Genomic DNA, 18,631 nt, shown 5'->3' with positions numbered 1-18,631 from the left:
GAGGCTGGGCTTGAGCCTTGATGTTGCATAACAGGAAGGATTTGTTCTTTTTCTGACCTGGTTACGTGTGTAGAAGTGCTGCTCGTGTGTGTTTGTGTGTGTGTGTTTTCCTGCATGGCCGGGAGCAACAAGCCTGGAGTGCAGTTAAAACCGGGATGGCGAGGTCACTCAGGACACTAGGAGCTAGCAAGGGATGTGGTTTGTTTAAAGCCACATTTAGAACATTCATATGTGTGTGTTTGGGTGTGTGTGTCTGTCTCTGCTGCAGCTACATGGGCTGACCACAGTGTGTGTGTGTGTGTGTGAGAGAGAGAGAGATGGGTGTTTTTAACCTTATTTACAGAGTTTATTGGCTGTGTCAGGATGCAAACTCTTTTTCTCGGCACATCTTGCAAAGGAGGATTTGGTTAAACCCAGAGGCTGGTTTTACAAAAACATCACACGTGTGATTCTCTTTTTTTGTTTAGTAAAGTTTAACAACCATTACACGTATAGAAGTTTAAAATTTCTTCCTCATACACTCTCCTGCTTGCCAGGCTAGTAAAATCACAAAAAAAGAGCATGTTCGGGTCGACCAAGCCTGCTTCCCCAGTCCCTTCCAGAGGCAGCATAATGCGTGATGACGTCATGTGCGTTCACGCTCAGGCGTAGCCCGTAGCGTTTGCTAAGCAGCAACGAGTTCACTGTGAGGCAATGTTGCCAACTCAAGCCCTTTTCAGACAGATATTCTGGAACATGTGTGGACAATTCAATCCGGTTTTTAACCGGAACTGTGTTTTCAGACACACCACTTTTGTACCGGAACTTGTCCTTTCGGCTGCGTTCACACAGCAGGGAAAAGTTCCAGATGTCTGACGGCGGCGGGGGGGGGGGGGGGGGGGGGGGGGGAAATCGGACCCATGTTAAGAAGAAGAAGAAGAAGAAGAAGAAAATATCATTTCTATAGCGCCTCTCAAGATAAAAATCACGAGGCGCTTAAGCATAATTCTGCGCACACGAAGACGCATAAGAGACCTGGATGATGAAGCTCAGTGGTTAAAGGAATCACTGAAGCGGTGTGAAGCGCTCCGTCGCGCGTCTAGGCGGTACCGTAGGAGGCGAGCTGCCGTGGTTCGCCGCATGCTACAGGAGCGAGCTATCTAGGTGTGCACAGCGTCCCCCGGTCCCCTCCTCCTCCCCCTCCCCCTTGTCCGGAACTTTACCTCACCAGTCTGAAGCAGACACCTAGCCTAGTGAACTAGACCAAATTCTTGCTTTGCAAAGAATGGTCTAGGCATGCTCCATTGGAACCTCAGCAGCTCCTACCAGGACTCTGGCTAGCCAATCACAGCTCTCTAGAGGGGTTTTCAAACACATAAAGAGCTGTGATTGGTCCATAATGGTGGGCCAATCATAGTGCTCTATCTGCTTAGTGAACAAATCACAGAGCTTTATCCGCTTTGTGGGCCAATCAGGGCACTCTATGTGCCTGGTGGGTGGGATGATGCAACAGAGTGAAACAAGAGTATGTCACATTCATTGTCCAGTGGAATGCGGAGATCATTTGAAAGACAACGGTAGAACCCGCCCCACAACCGAGAGCCGTCAATGGAGCGTGGCCAGACTAAATAATACATTTATTTAGTCTGGCTTGCCAGGCTAGCAGACACCCTGTCCGTAACAAGTCCGGACCTGTTACTAGGGGCTTCGTCCGGATAAATTCCGGAACACGTTATCCGGATGTTTGTATTCAGACAGAAAGGTCTTACAGACAGATTCCGGAACATTTACTTTTTTCATAGCCTGTCTGAAGGGGGCTTTAGTGAATTTGTTGCTGTTCCTAGCACCTAGCGACAAACTTAGCAACATTTGTGAGGACCCGTTGCTACTTTCTGTTGAACTTTCTTGTAGATATTCCTCTCAGATTAGCAACAAAGAAACCATTTGAGACCAGCTCAGTGGCCTAGTGTCCGCCCTGAGACTGGGAGATCAGGGTTCAATTCCTGGTCGGGTCATACCAAAGACTTAGAAAAAATGGGGCCCAATGCCTCCCTGCTTGACACTAAGCATTACGGGGTTGGATTGGGGTGTTAAACCACCAAATGGTTCCTGAGTGCGGCTGTGTCTGCAGCTCACCGCTCCCCCAGGGGATGGGTCAAATGCGAAGAACAAATTTCGCACACACATCAGTGTGTGTGACAACTAATGGGACTTTAACTTTAATTTGTGCTCCGAACTGTTCTTCCGGGAGCAAGGAAAGAGAATGATAATCTGTGCATGTGCACGAGGACATAAACCTTTCTCAGACGGGCCGACAACAACGCTACAGCTGCAGAGCTGGAAACCGCTGATTTAGGCCTGCTACTTCTGCTGCTGCAGATTCACGCCGCTACTAGAGGCGGCGCAGTCGTCAACCTGCATTCTCCGCAGCCATCAAGCACTTTGGCTCTTCCTGCATTTGGTAAATAAAGTCAGCGGGAGTTTGATCTACTGTCTCATTCACACACTGCTCTGTGGCTCATCTCAGTGCACCGGTGTGAGCTGTTATCACAATCTAGGTGGAGAGAAAACACAGCAGAGAAGTTGAGAAAGGTAAAAAGTTGCTGTTCAAGAAAATGCTGGTAATGCACAAACGTGACATAGTCTGTGAGAAACGAGGAGAGCAGGTCTGAGCTACGTCCTATAACAGAACGGTTTGGATCACCACACCAAATCTGCCTCAATATCGCTTTATTTATACCGTTAGAATTTATTTTACACATCAAAGCAAATTGGGCCGTTTTAATCATACTAATGAATCATTTTAACTAATATAATAGTAATAGGTGGAAAAGGGGTGATGCTATCAAGGCAAGCCAGGCTGCTTGTCTAGCATGTCTACATTTGAGTACATTGTTTGCCTAATTTATTAGAATTGTGTAGGACAGTATAAACCTGTAAATTGCACCGGTCCAGGACTGGCTCGGCTGTTGTTTTTGTTCAGGAGTGTGCACGTACAGCATGCACGCCTCATGCAGGAGTTTCCTGTTGATGCTGCAGTTACACGTTTGGCCTGAGGGGTGCAATTACAAGTATAAACATTTCAAACTCATTATAGTCGCTTTAAAATCTTCTGGTTATGATATAAAGGATAATGGACTGCATTTGTGTACCATTTTTTTAATTTTACTGACTACTCCTAATGTTTTACTTTTGTTTATTTATTTTACCTCTAAAGTCAGGTTCACACTTCACTTTTCGCCTGTTGTGCACACATTTTTTATGGTGAAAAGAGTAGTAACAAAAACCAGCTTATTGCACTCACGACCAAATCCAGCCTCCAACAGTCTTCAAGTGCTGTCAGGAAATCTACGACTCCGGCCTGCAATCGACCAATGAGAGTACACACAGGAAGTGATGTGAAAAACTAGTAATGATTGCACAATGCAAGAGTAGCACTATCGGTTTTGGCAACAATGGAGGCTACAGGCAAGAACATGTGGACCACCAGTTTTTGGGGTTCGGTTTAGAGTCTAATAACAGAAATGTTAGCGTTGGAGCCTTTTTCTCTTCCATCTTTGCCCTCTTGGGCTTATTGACGTGTGCTCGTTACATTGGTGTGTCCTTCTAGAGTACTGGGGGGCAACTCTGGTCCTGCAGGGCACCGTTGAGTAGGGCTGGGGGTAAACGATTATTTTTAAAACGATTATTCTGACGATTATTTTATCGAATAGTCGACTATTCTAATGACTATTTAGTAAAATTAATCTAATGATTATTTTTCTATTGCACAATTAACAAAAACCAGAAAATCTCAAATAAATTCCTCAAAAAAATTGATAAATTCTTACCGTAAGAGAATAAACACTACAGGCCTTCCATTTTGTATAACACTGCTTTTATTGTGTTGCGGTTGTTTATGTTCTGGTGACGTGAAGAACTTGGGAGTGCAGGCTGCTGCCTGAGAGGTGGTTGAAGACGGAGTGTCTCCATGCTGCTTTGTTTTGGTCACTTATGTGCGTGAGGCGAGTGGTCTTACGGGTTAAACCAAACTCAGGTGATATTTTACACTAAACCGAAAACCCACAACACTCTAAATGTAATAAAAGGGAGACCTGCACCACAAAAAAGATGAACTCTAAACCAAAACGTAACAGCTTATCCCAACGCAAGAAGCTGTTAGCGAAGATGCTAACAGTAGCTTTACCAACGTTAAGTTCAAGTTACCAAGTTTAAATAAACCAAAAACACCCAGCAGCAAACAGACCAGCATGGAGGAGAGACTGCTACCACCAAAACAGCTCTCCTCATGTCTGGAAGAAGCTCCTTAATGAAGGGAGAAATGCTCCCGGTGATTTTCTACATCTGCGATAGACACGAAGCAGCGCATCTGACCCCGGAAGTTGTTGTCCGTTGCCGGGAGACGAAGGGGCAAAACAGGAAAGGAATCTAGTAGTGGACGGACGTTGTTCCGGGTCTTCGGTATTTGGCGGAGATGTTAGTGAAGGCGGAGAAGAGGGCGAACTAGAGGAAAAACAGGCAGATTCCTCCTCTATTTACAAACTCCTGGGGATGCAACAAGTGGGCGCGGTGCGTCGACTTCCGGATCTGACGTCGACAAATTTTTAGAATCGAGCCGTCGACGTCGTCGAGGCTTCGCTACAGCCCTACCGTTGAGCATGTTTTAGTTGGTCCCCTGCTCCAAAACACATGATTCAATGGTTGAACGTAGTTGCAAAAGGTTGTATTTGTTTCATTTGCTGTGTTATTGGATTGGTTTCCAGCGTAAGCTGTATCTCCATCACTTGTGGTTCAGATGAGTGAGCAGCTTTGTTACCGTCATGAATGTCCACGGAGGCTGCCTCACCACCCAACTGGACAATTAATTCTTCTTCTTTTTTTTACTTATCTGGGAATTTCCTCTTTTGAAAGACAAAGAAAACCTTTAAGTTTTGCAGAACTGGAGGGTTTCTTTTGGCACAGATGAAAGTTCAAGCAGAACAACCAAATGTAATCTGAATTCTGAAGGCCGTTTTGTTTTCTTCGCCAGCTCATTTCTGGTGTTATAGTGCTCAGGGTGGAGAGAAGCTGTGAATGTTTTTACATCTCCCAAACATGAAGTGATTTTTCGGTTTTCCTGGTAGTTTAAATCAACCGTGCACATCGGTCATCTCTATGGTTTTAATAGGAGACTTGTTGTCAGTGACTTGATGCGATTTGCTGGGTTCCTTATATAGGAAACATTATTTCTGATTGGCTTAATGAACTGACCTGAATTGGAATGTTTATTATGTGAAGTGCCTTGAGACGACTCTTGTCTTGATTTGGCGCTTTATAAATAAAATTGAATTGAATTCAATTGAATTAAAAATAGTGTTTGTCACATCTTTTGGGTAACTTGAGCATGACTTCCTTTTTTCTTTTGGGGATATTTTCTAAAATTTGCTCTTTGCTGCACTTATTTAGCCTGGCAAGCCAGACTAAATAAATCTATAGTTTAGTCTGGCAACGCACCATTGACTGCTCTCTGTCGTGGCGGGTTCTATCTAGGGCTGCAACAAACGATTATTTGGATAATCGATTAATCGGATGGGGTCTCGACACGATTAATCGGATTACATGGGGAAATTTTTAAAAACTGCTAGGGAAACGTTATTTCTCTCCTTCCTTCACTCTATTTAACACAACATTATTAGAAAACAGTTCAATAGCAGAAAAACAACATGCCATCACCTAAATTGCCTTATAAGGTGTATAGAGCTCCGGACCCCACGTGACTCTCAGTTAGTGGACGCCATTTTGGCATGCAAAAAAGGTAAACAAACACAGATGTAACCATGAACATGAACGGGATCCGCTTGGATTTTACTTCGTCGGAGTTTACTTCACACTTTAAAACAGAAGAAATCGTTTTATATAGTCAGAAATTAAATAGACTAAACATCTCCGACCCTTACCGTGCCCCTGGGATACTTTTTAAAAACGCCAGAAGATGTCAGAGCGGACTTCTTACCGGCACAACACCGGACCTGGCCGGAGGAGCTGGGGAGAAGGTCTGGGACTCTCGACTCTACTGCCCGCTCCGACGCCAGAAGCTGTCGGAGCGGGCTTCTTACCGGCACAACACTGGACCTGACCGGGGAACCCCTTGGGATTTACCCGGAGGAGCTGGCTCCGGCGGCTGGGGAGAGGGAAGTCACGCTACTGCCCCCGCAACCCGACTCCGGATACGCGGATGAAAATGGATGGATGGACGGACAAATAACAGATTTACACGTAAGTAGTCTCGGTGTGTGATCTGACAATTGATCAACCATTGCTTAAAAATTAAATTCAGCTTAGCCGGTTAATTGCTGTGATCATAAAACACGGAAACGGCAGCACGCAGAACTCACGAGGCAACGTTTTACGTGATGTTTACTTGCTGCTATGAGTAATAAGACAGAAAAAGCCACGCCAAAATAAGTTTAGGAAGCCCACTAAGAATCATAATAAAAGCATTTAAAATAAATACCATACACAGTTGAGGAAACGTTGGTTTAAGTACCTGATATGAAGCGGTCGCTGCATACGCGAAATCCTTTACTCTCGGGATCCCACAGTTTCATTTTAGCCCGGTCACTAGCGCGTTTTATTACAATGATCCAACGTTTGCGGCGCTCCGGATCTTGGGGAATCCTGCAGATGGCTCATTCCTTGTCGTCCGCGTCTGTTCTGCATCCTGGGGCACAACAGGAATCTACCATATTTCCCGTTTGATTGAGTTTTCTGACAATAACAAATAGTCCAGCTGCCGGCTTCTGCATGCCAATATGGCGCCGTTTCGATTTAAACTGTTGCATGCCGGGAGAAGTGACGTCAACTCCCGGAGCTCTATAGACAGAGACCCTAAGCTACATCTATCTGACCTAAAATGCTTGGTCCAAGTTAAACAGCTTAAGGGCAATTCTCATCTGTTTTGTTTGATCTCATCTGTTGACATTTATTTTAAATGTAATTAAACATTGGCTGTGAATTAATCAAAATTGATCACTATTTCCAAAAATGACTGAAAAAATACCAAATAAAACAAAAGTAAATGAATGCCATCCTCCTTGTGATGATGCCCTGGGCAACTGCCATAAAGTCACATCAAGAAATGCTGCTGATCATTCCAATGATCCCAAATAGACTCACATTAGGCCACATGAAAGCAACTGAACCCAAAAATATATTAACCAGTATATAACTGCACTCTCACACAACACGCCTGCAGCAACAGTTAGGACTCCTCCCTCCCTTTTAAAAGCGTTTTTGCTTCTGAGGACATTGTGGTTGTAAAACCACACGCTAGTAGTCTGGCCCCGGTGTGATCAACCAGTTTCTGCGGGAATGTGACGGCGGAACCAGGGCCAGATTAAGACTTCGTTGTACCCTGGGCAACAATATTCAAGGGCTCCATCATCACGACCCGAGGATCACCATAATGTGGTCACATACAGAATATTTTACTGTAATATGCAGTAAATATACTCAATACTTGAATGCCTGACAACACGTAACCCGCCCAGAGTAACCTTTGACCCACCTCGTGTGGACTGACCAATGAGGAGAGGGTCTTAACTTGAGGCCCTCTCTTCATTGGTCAGTCTGCATGAGACTGACTCTCAACTGACGTTTAGTCATAGGCAGCGAAGCGTCTCTGTGCAGCGCAAAAGCCCGGGTGGACAGTTTGTTTAATGTAGGGTGATCATATTTCCATTTCCAAACAAGAGGACAGGGGATCTGTGCCTATGACGTCACACTATGGCAACGCCACACAAACCATGTTGGGACCCATTTTTTGTAAGAACTAAATTAATATCAGATTCTGCCAATAAAAGGGCTCTAAAACAATTCATATGTAAATATTTTGCATATTTAATGCAAAATCTCATTTTTATGCTTTAGTGCTGCAACAAGGTTTTATTAATAATAAATTATTATACCTTTTGTTTTACTACAGCATCGGTACGCTTCCTGTGCACAGATTATTAAGGATGCTTGTTTCAGCTGTGAGATTAGACGATGGGATCAATGATAAAATAAGTTGTCACACACTCCATGGAAACTTTCAGAGAATCCACAAATAGTGGCTTTCAAATGGTTTTGCTACTTTTTGCAAGTTTAGAAAAGCAGCAGATGAGACAGCATGTCTGATAATTTAGTTTTTCATCTGATAACATTAGAACATGTCAGTAATGTCTGAGGGGCTTTTACAAACACTGTATAACTAACAATACTGGAGAGGGTTTGGATTACACAGAGGCTTCTGGGGAGCCCAGTTATTGGGGGGCATTTTGCCTTGGCCCCCAAAATGTCTTGAAACGGCCCTGGGTGTGTGACTGAGTTTTGAAGGTGATCTGAATTGTATCAGATGTATAAATATGACATGTGTGTAACTTATTGTTTTTTACTGGTAAAAACGTGTAGTGGAGATAAATCTACCTACATTTGACTTTTCAACACTTTGTTTTGTTTTCTTGTTTTTATTGAACTATTTTCCTGTCCTGTCTGTCTCTCATCTTCCTGCATCTCCTCTAAACGCTCCAGAAAATCTGTTTCCTGGATTCTTACCTTTTCACCTCATCAGTTACTTTTGAGCAGATCAAAGATCTCCTGACCGCAAAGTGCAGAGCGCGTTTTCGATGCTGCGTGAGGTGACATCACCACAGCACAGGTGATGAGCTCCGCAGTAGCGCGCTTCAGGCACAGATAAGACAGAAAATAGAGAACATGTGCAGACAAGAACGATCGTGTGCTAATTATAGTTTTTTGGTTGCGCCACTTTGAGAATGGACCATGCGCTGGAAGCAGCTGCCTGGATCGCAGCGCAACAATGCGGAACCGGTTCGCAGCAGCGCAAGTCTGCAGGCTCTCCCTCGCGCTGATCTGCGGCTCTCCCTCGCGCTGATCTGACTTGCTCTGGTCTGCGCACAACGGCTGGCGGGAGGGGGGGGGGGCTCTTTGAGAAGAGTTGTGCGACACAACGAATCGATGACGCAATTCGTTGCCAACGCTTTTAGTAATCGATTTTCATCGAATTTATCGATTCGTTGTTGCAGCCCTAGTTCTATCATTGTTTTTTAAACAATCTCCGCATGCTACTGGACAGCGACCAACGGGACGCACTCACCGCAACAGAAAACGAGGCAGTCCGCTGGTGAAGACGGCAAAAAAAACATCCTTTTTCTAAATAAATGACTTAAATACAATAAAGCCCAAGTCCAAGTAGTCCAACATTGATGCAAAAGCCGTTCCAAACGAGTTGTCGCCATCTTGTGCCACTATGTTGCATCATCCCGCCCACCAGACGATTAGAGGGCCATGATTGGCCCACAGAGCAGATAGAGCACTGTGATTGGTCCACATAGCAGATAGAGTGCTGTGATTGGCCCACCATTGTGGACCAATCGCAGCATACTATGGGTTTGAAACCTCTCTAGAGAGCTGTGATTGGCCAGCCAGAAGGCAGCTAGGGGCTGCGGAGGTTCCAATGGAGCGTTCCTAGACCAAAGCAAGAATTTGGTCTAGTTCACTAGGCTAACATTTATTTGCTTAGAGGGGCATTGTGGAAGTTTGACAGCCAAAACATGTGTAGAAATAATAAATGTCTTCTTCATACATTCTCCTGCAATGCCCTGGTCCTGTAGAATGAGCCCAGGCATTGTTACTGTGATTGCCTGTTTTTCTGTAAAATCACAGAAAAAGAGAGATGCTCGGGTCGAGCAGGCTGCTTCATGCGCGTTCACGCTCAGGCATCGCCCGTAGCATTTGCTATCCGTAGCTTTAGCAGCAGAGAGAGAGGCAGTGCCACTTTGTCGCTGTTCCTAACGCCTAGTGACAAAGCTAGCTACATTTCTGAGGACCCTTAGCTACTTTCTGTAGAACTTTCTTCTAGATATTTCCTGCTAATTAGCAACAAAATAGCCATTTTCACTCCGAACCGTTCTTTGGTTTGACGTTGTTTCAGCTGTCATCAACGATATAAATGTTACAGATACTGTGAATGTTACTAGAGTGTAGCTCACCTTGTAAGATGTCTGACTCTCATGCAGAAGACCTGGGTTTGATTCTGGATGTGAACATAGTTTATTTAGAGTTTATTTTTTACATTAATGGTATATTTTTTTTACAGTAAGATGCCCACATTTTTATTTGAGACTCGCCGAACGGCATTGAATTCACAGATAAAAAAGATGTGGGTTCAACTTTCATTTTGGAACAATTTTTCAAGCAAGGGAAGGGAATGATCTGAGCATGCAGGAGGACTGACCCATCATAAACCTTTGTCGGCTGTGCTGAAGAGAAAGCTACAGAACCACATTATTTAATTAATTAGCTGCACGTTCTCCTGTCCTCCCCCCCCCCCCCCCACACACACACACACACGGGACTGTCTCAGCTGTTATTTTCGTTAAGGAGTGTGCACGTACAGCATGCGCGCCTCGTGCACGAGCCTACTATTGAAGCTGCCGTTATGCTTTTGGCCTGAGGGGGCAATCGCGAGCATAAAAATTCAAAAGTCCATAAAGTCCCTTTAAAAAATATTTTTTTTACACTAGAGGTGGAATGGAACTATCCTAGAGTGATAAGTGATTCAGATTAGGGCTGCAGCAACGAATCGATAAATTCGATGAAAATCGATTACTAAAAGCGTTGGCAACGAATTGCGTCATCGATTCGTTGTGTTGCACAACTCTTCCAAAAGCGCCCCCCCCCCTTCCCGCCCGCCGTTGCGCGCAGACCAGAGCAAGTCAGATCAGCGCGAGGGAGAGCCGCAGATCAGCGCGAGGGAGAGCCGCAGATCAGCGCGAGGGAGAGCCGCAGATCAGCGCGAGGGAGAGCCGCATTTCAGCGCGAGGGAGAGCCTGCAGACTTGCGCTGCTGCGAACCGGTTCCGCATTGTTGCGATCCAGGCAGCTGCTTCCAGCGCATGGTCCATTCTCAAAGTGGGGCAACCAAAAAACTATAATTAGCACAGGATCGTTCATGTCCGCACATGTTCTCTATTTTCTGTCTTATCTGTGCCTGAAGCTTGTTACTGCGGAGCTCATCACCTGTGCTGTGGTGATGTCACCTCACGCAGCATCGAAAATGCGCTCTCCACTTTGCGGTCAGGAGATCCCTTTGATCTGCTCAAAAGTAACTGATGAGGTGAAAAGGTAAGAATCCAGGCAACAGATTTTCTGGAGCGTTTAGAGGAGATGCAGGAAGATGAGAGACAGACAGGACAGGAAAAAAGTTAAATAAAAACAAGAAAACAAAACAAAGTGTTGAAAAGTAAAATGTAGGTAGATTTATCTCCACTACACGTTTTTACCTAAGTTACACACATGTCATATTTATACATCTGATACAGTTCAGATCACCTTCAAAACTCAGTCACACACCCAGGGCCGTTTCAAGAAATTTTGGGGGCCAAGGCTAAATGTCCCCCCCCCCCCCCCCAACTGGGCTCCCCAGAAGCCTCCGTGTAATTCATACCCTCTCCAGTAGTGTTAGTTATACAGTGTTTATAAAAACCCTCAGGCATTACTGACATGTTCTAATGTTATCAGATGAAAAACTAAATTATCAGACATGCCGTCTCATCTGATTCTTTTCTAAACTTGCAAAAAGTAACAAAACCATTTGAAAGCCACTATTTGTGGATTCTCTGAAAGTTTCCATGGAGTGTGTGACAACTTATTTTATCATTGATCCTATTGTCTAATCTCACAGCTGAAACAAGCATCCTTAATAATCTGTGCACAGGAAGCGTACCGATGCTGTAGTAAAACAAAAGGTATAATAATTTATTATTAATAAAACCTTGTTGCAGCACTAAAGCATAAAATGAGATTTTGCAATAAATATGCAAAATATTTACATATGAATTGTTTTAGAGCCCTTTTATTGGCAGAATCTGATATTAATTTAGTTCTTACAAAAAATGGGTCCCAACATGGTTTGTGTGGCGTTGCCATAGTGTGACGTCATAGGCACAGATCCCCTGTCCTCTTGTTTGGAAATGGAAATATGATCACCCTACATTAAACAAACTGTCCACCCGGGCTTTTGCGCTGCACAGAGACGCTTCGCTGCCTATGACTGAACGTCAGTTGAGAGTCAGTCTCATGCAGACTGACCAATGAAGAGAGGGCCTCAAGTTAAGACCCTCTCCTCATTGGTCAGTCCACACGAGGTGGGTCAAAGGTTACTCTGGGCGGGTTACGTGTTGTCAGGCATTCAAGGATTGGGTATATTTACTGCATATTACTGTAAAATATTCTGTATGTGACCACATTATGGTGATCCTCGGGTCGTGATGATGGAGCCCTTGAATATTGTTGCCCAGGGTACAACAAAGTGTTAATCTGGCCCTGGTTCCGCCGTCACATTCCCGCAGAAACTGGTTGATCACACCGGGGCCAGACTACTAGCATGTGGTTTTACAACCACAATGTCCTCAGAAGCAAAAACGCTTTTAAAAGGGAGGGAGGAGTCCTAACTGTTGCTGCAGGCGTGTTGTGTGAGAGTGCAGTTATATACTGGTTAATATATTTTTGGGTTCAGTTGCTTTCATGTGGCCTAATGTGAGTCTATTTGGGATCATTGAAATGATCAGCAGCATTTCTTGATGTGACTTTATGACAGTTGCCCAGGGCATCATCACAAGGAGGATGGCATTCATTTACTTTTGTTTTATTTGGTATTTTTTCAGTCATTTTTGGAAATAGTGATCAATTTTGATTAATTCACAGCCAATGTTTAATTACATTTAAAATAAATGTCAACAGATGAGATCAAACAAAACAGATGAGAATTGCCCTTAAGCTGTTTAACTTGGACCAAGCATTTTAGGTCACAGATAGATGTAGCTTAGGGTCTCTGTCTATACACCTTATAAGACAATTTAGGTGATGGCATGTTGTTTTTCTGCTATTGAACTGTTTTCTAATAATGTTGTGTTAAATAAAGTGAAGGAAGGAGAGAAATAACGTTTCCCTAGCAGTTTTTAAAAATTTCCCCATGTAATCCGATTAATCGATTAATCGTGTCGAGACCCCATCCGATTAATCGATTATCCAAATAATCGTTTGTTGCAGCCCTAATTCAGATGTATTATTTTGTGTTGTGCAGCGGACATATAGCTGTTTAGCTCAGTTAAGGTATGTAGGAGAGCCAGCTTGATCAGATCATATGTATTTCATAGATTTTTCTGAATCAGTAAAATGTAGGAGTCTCTTATCAGCTCACTATCTGTTTCTAATGTGATGGAACAATGAGGTGATAAGATCTGAATGGTTCTTAGTGCTGCGTTCAGGTGCAACACCGTAGCAGAAGCTCTTGGTGGTCGCCATGCTCTGATGTGTTGTTGCCATGGTAGCGTGACACAGCGGGCGGGCCGGTGACGTAAAACTACCCAGAATGAAAACTGAGCAGCGAGCTTTGGGAATAATTCATGTTAAGAGATCAGGTGGAGGAAAGAGCAGCTATCGCTGGAGCGGGCTCTCAGATTTGGTCAGGTTGCGTTTGAGCTCATCAAGTGTGATTTCTCTGTTACCGACTGGTTGATTTACTTTGTCACGTGGATGTTTCCTCAGCCGTCTCTTGACGATATTAGTGAGTAGGTCAAGATACCATTTAAAGGACCCCCGGTGGACTTTTCAGTTAATAAATCACATATAAAGCTCTGCTGATGGGTCTGTTGCAGTTTCAGTGTCGTTTACCAAACAGGACTAGAAAAAACAGGTCTATAAGAAGCTTGTTTGTATTCATCTGGGGCTTTTTCCTCACCAAATGCCTTTGATCGTTTGTGCTGCATTCATATTGTATCAGCTTAGTTTTTCATTTCTTTTGATGTTTCTGTGGATACTAACAAAGAAAAGAAATTTGAAGGTGTGGTTGACTGAAAATATAAAAAAAATGTATAAAACATTTTTAAAAAGTTTTCTCTGAGTATTTCAAGCAGGCTGAAGATGAAAATAGTCTCCTACACCTATCTCCTGCAGTAGCTTCTGATAGAAAACAGACGATGAAACTAGGGCTGAAACGATTCCTCGAGTACCTCGAATAACTCGAGAACAAAAAAGCCTCGAGTCAAAGTCTCTGCCTCGAGGCTTCGTTTAATTCATGTTTAATTAATTCATGGCTTTGCAATCGCCCCGGGTCATGTTTCACCCGGACCGAAATAAGCGACGCACATACACACTGCACTGAACGCACACGCGAGTAGCGAACGTAACTTAACTTTCTCTTAAGCCATGGCGGACAACGTGGACCCCGGTGGAGTACGAAAACGACAGGAAATGTCAAAGGTGCTGGACCAAGGCGGAAAACGTAGTCCAGTGTAAATACTGAACATGGATTTAGCCTGCCACAACACCACGTCCTCCATGCTGCAGCACCTGACATCTACATGTAAATGTCACTTCTGCAAGCGGACTCTGAGCCTCTACAAGATAATGCATTTTAGCCTGTATTTCTATATATTCTGTGGACGCTGTGCAACATTTTCATAGTGCTCAGTTTCAGCTCACACTGTGCGTCTGGTAGCAACACGTCGGACCTAAAATTTGCTAAAAATAGTAGTTTTTACAACACGTCAGACTTTTTGTTGTGTTGTTATTGACGTCTGTTGTCCCTCGGGGTTGCTGCAGGAGGACACAGGTATTTATGAGTGGCGGAGGAAAACGAAAGAAAGTAAATAAATGTTTTGTGATCAGTATAATTTGACATAACCACGGCAAACATGCTTTCTCGACAATCCTTGTTATTGTGTGTGAACAAAAAAGTAGAAATTAAAACGGACGTGTGTTAATAGGGAAACAGCTGGCGAGCCATGTTCGTGCATGCGCCGTGAGCGGTTCTGGTGCTGTTTGGGCCGCAGCCGCTCGCAGTGCTACTTCAACAGTTATCCTAGTTTTGTCTGGCTTGCAGGCTCATAGATTCTCACACGAGGGGAAAATCGGCTCGGGTCGTATACTGATTTTTTGCACAGGCATTTTTTTCCTTATGAAGTAAAGTTGAAGAGCTGAAGTTTTGAAAACTAATTTTGAATCAAACTTGAAGAATAACTGGCAATTGCGTGCTCATTTTAAGAGGTTTTTCATGTTTTATAACATGCTATTTGATATAATGGTTAACAAACACAAAAGGGTCGTTTATTAGAGTACTCGATTCATCGATAAAAGATTCGATAGAGTACTCGATTTAGAGCTGAAACAACTAATCGATTTAATCGATTATAATCGATTATTAAAATAGTTAACAACTTTTTTAGTCATCGATTAGTTGTTTAATAATCATATTTTACCGCATAAAGTCTATTTTTACCACAATCTGACATCGGTTACAAGCTGTTAAATTTGCCGCCAGTGTGTGGCAGTAATGAGCCACTGATCTACCAGTGGAGCCGTAGAAGAAGAAATGAGCCAATGAGTGCCCTCGGTTTTCATGACGTATCACGTTACTGACGCTCATCTTGCTGTGAGAGATGGCGGAACAAGAGGAAATACGGAAGAAAAATAGAAGCGACAAAATTTTAGAGAAACCCCGGACAAAAACCTCACGAGTATGGGAGCACTTCACTAGATGCATTGAAAAGGCAAAATATGCAAAAACCATTAGCATGGCACGGAAGCACGACGTCCCTAAGTGAACATTTGAGACGAAAACGTGGGGGCTGAGGAAGAGCACCGCGGTCAAGTGAGCCGTCATTTGGAAGAGCCAGCCCGGTAAGTAACAGAAAATAAACAAGCTGGACTTAGTGTTTTAGCTGAGTTCGTTATAGTGGATGTTAAACATGTTTTTTTGCCGCGTCAGTCTACGGTGTTCTACTTCTGATTGACTAGATGCAATCGTGAATCTCCTCCGTGTTGTGAATCATGCGCTTGCCAAATTTAGCACGTCTGTTTATAAGAATGTTCTAGTTAAGAGAAAAACGGCACAAACCCATAACTATGTTCCTCATTCAAAAAAGGACAACTCCGCGGTGAAAAATATACAGACGAGCTGTGTCCAGGTGAATATAACGCGGCATAGTTGTACGCTTTAAATTTTTAAATACAGGAGAAATTCAGAAAAAGTCATTTTTTTACTATTAAAAGGCTGTTTTACTATCTAACGCTGTAAAACGCCTCACAACACATTTTTATCATGTTTCTTAAACAGTATTACACAAAATAATCATTTTTCACATTTTTCTAGCTAATTTAAACACTCCCGACTCAAAGTAAAAACCTCATGAGCTTCTTACTTAGAGCTTTTTAATAGTAAAAAAATTAGACTTTTTTTCTGAATATCTCCTGTTGCGGGCTATTTTGTAGAACGTAACCCTCAAAATAAATGATCACTGTATATTGTTAATTAATTCAAATAATATAATATTGATTTAGTGTTGTAGTGTGTGTGCTGCTTTATTTTATATGTGTACTTATTTCAGTCTATTTGTGTTTCTTATGCAGAAAAAAAACAAGCAACGATGGACAACTACATGGGGAAAGAGACACTCACCCCCCAGCAATTCATACCACTTACAAACTCTATTCTAAACATGCTGGTAAAAGACATGAGGCCACTATCCATGGTGGAAGGAGCAGGCTTCCAGCTAATGCTAAAAAATTATTCTGGACTGATATTTTGCACTGTTTAGCTCATTTTATACTGCTGACTGTGTTCATGTGCAATAAAATAGATTGCAGTCAACTGCACAATTCTCTTATGTTTTTTTTTTCTTAACTGAAATGCATCCATCACTTGTATAGGTTAAATAGCTAAACAATAACAAACCGATTAATCGATTAATCGAAAAAATAATCGACAGATTAATCGATTATGAAAATAATCGTTAGTTGCAGCCCTAACTCGATTACAAAAATATTCGATAGCTGCAGCCCTAGCTGAAACTCTAGGATTAGAAAAGCCTGACAGATCTACGTCACACTGTCACTAACATTCATGGACTCACCCATCTGGACTCATGACGGGGAAGGCTGTTGTTGGAAACAGCAGAGCACGTCTAAGCTAGTTGAAGTGAAGTACTTTTTTTAAGTTTCTTACAAACGTTGACAGTTTGCTGTGTGAGTTTTCTTTATTGCCTAATTTATCGTCTGTGACCTATCCTTATACTTGTTTTAAAAAAACTTTTTAATCCTCTTCAGTAAAAGGAGGGAGAAAAGCTTCATGTTTTGGTTTTATTAGCAGCAGCGTGAGAGAACACGTTTAAAACCTCCCAGTTTTAGTCCCCGTTTATGCTTCTTTTTCTGCCTGCTTCGCTCCGGTTGCTGCACGTGCAGGCTCAGTCTTGTGTATCATGAGCCGGCATCTCAACAACACCGCTTCGGTAATGCTGTTGGACTCGTTTGATAGGTGGTAATCATGAACCGGTGTTGCTTACAGGTGTTGTGGTTCAGGGGCGTATGTCCTGGACTCTGGACTGAGCTCTGAAGCTGTCTGCTGCTCACAGCAGCAGCGGGTTGCCATATTGTGTGCTGTCGTAGCGGTGCTGTGGGACTGGTTGGTTCTGGAAGCTGGTCCACCCGCCTGTCGCTCTGGAACTTTATTAGCTCCTGTGATGGGGTTTAGCCTTAGTAGCATCAGGCAACAAAACCACACACATCTTTTTACGTTTATTTTGTCCGTTTGGTTGTTTCTTGTCTCTGATATCTTATGTAGCGTGCGCTCGATTCAAATGAAAAAGAATAATCCCTCACTCCCAGGGTTTTTCCTGCATTCAGATTTGCTTGGTGGCCGCCTCCAGCTAAATTTGTGCCGCCCCAGCTTGATTTCACTCTGCCCCAACTATTGACCCTTTGCACCGACGTCACCTAATCACGTGGGTCCACCATGGTGGACGGCTAAAGCATGTAAACAGTGAGCGACATGATTACTAAACAAAGGGAAAAGTAGAGCCTGAAATTGTTTTTGCGATCAAAACAAAAACAAAACTCCTCCAGCGTTCCTTCAACTAGTTCATGCCCAGTTCAGTTATCAGAAGAAGTAGCGCGTCTAGCGGGGCTCATAGAGCTTACGTTCTCTCTGCAGCTGTTCACCGATGTAAACATGTTGCTGACTTTGCCTAAATTCACCCCTCTGGATTTATAACTATGTTATAAACAGCGTTTCACTTTACACCAAAGCTGATTGTTAAAAAGTCCGGATCCCTACCAGCTTCTGTTGCTGGTGGTGTTACCAGGTTCAGCTGCTGCTCTCACACCGGAATGAGAAGATCTCTGAACGCCGACACTCATATAAATAAATAACGTCATTTTAACACACGTAATCATACATCGGAGCTTTAATATTAATAATTGTCTCGCTTTACACCACAGTGGACGGAGCGCAGGATTATCAATAACTCGTATAAACACATCGCATTTATCCCTGTCCCTGTCTTCCTCGTGAAATAAATGAACGTTAATCTTACCCGGTAAAAACATGCTCGCTGCAAATCTGAGGGCTGCTAGTCAGCTCGATTGACTGATCGCTGCGGTTCATCTCCGTCCTCAGTGTCCATCAAAGTTATTTAGAAGAAAAAAACGAGTTGAGTTTACGTCCTTGTCTGTTAGTGCAGCCGACCACGCAGCAAGCTAAAACCATTTTACTGTCAAATCAACTAAATAAAAACGATAAAAGGCTACAAACTGGCTTGTGTTGACTAGCTTCACTG

General features: G+C 43.3%; 1 protein-coding gene and 1 long non-coding RNA gene across 3 annotated transcripts in view; both read left to right on the top strand.

Annotated features, from left to right (window-relative positions):
• Window positions 1–18,631, top strand: part of hipk3a (homeodomain interacting protein kinase 3a) — a 55,907-nt gene that overhangs the window by 8,402 nt on the left and 28,874 nt on the right. The gene's annotated exons all lie outside the window — the stretch shown is intronic.
• LOC139069691 (uncharacterized) lies at window positions 11,429–16,676 on the top strand. Its single transcript, XR_011520384.1, has 2 exons — window positions 11,429–15,698; window positions 16,428–16,676. It is a non-coding gene; the product is annotated as an uncharacterized lncRNA (long non-coding RNA).

This window comes from Nothobranchius furzeri, chromosome 4, assembly GCF_043380555.1.
Source record: "Nothobranchius furzeri strain GRZ-AD chromosome 4, NfurGRZ-RIMD1, whole genome shotgun sequence".
Classification (NCBI taxonomy): Eukaryota; Metazoa; Chordata; class Actinopteri; order Cyprinodontiformes; family Nothobranchiidae; genus Nothobranchius; species Nothobranchius furzeri.
Note: the sequence above shows the minus strand (reverse complement) of the source record. Positions and strands in the feature narration are given on the sequence as shown.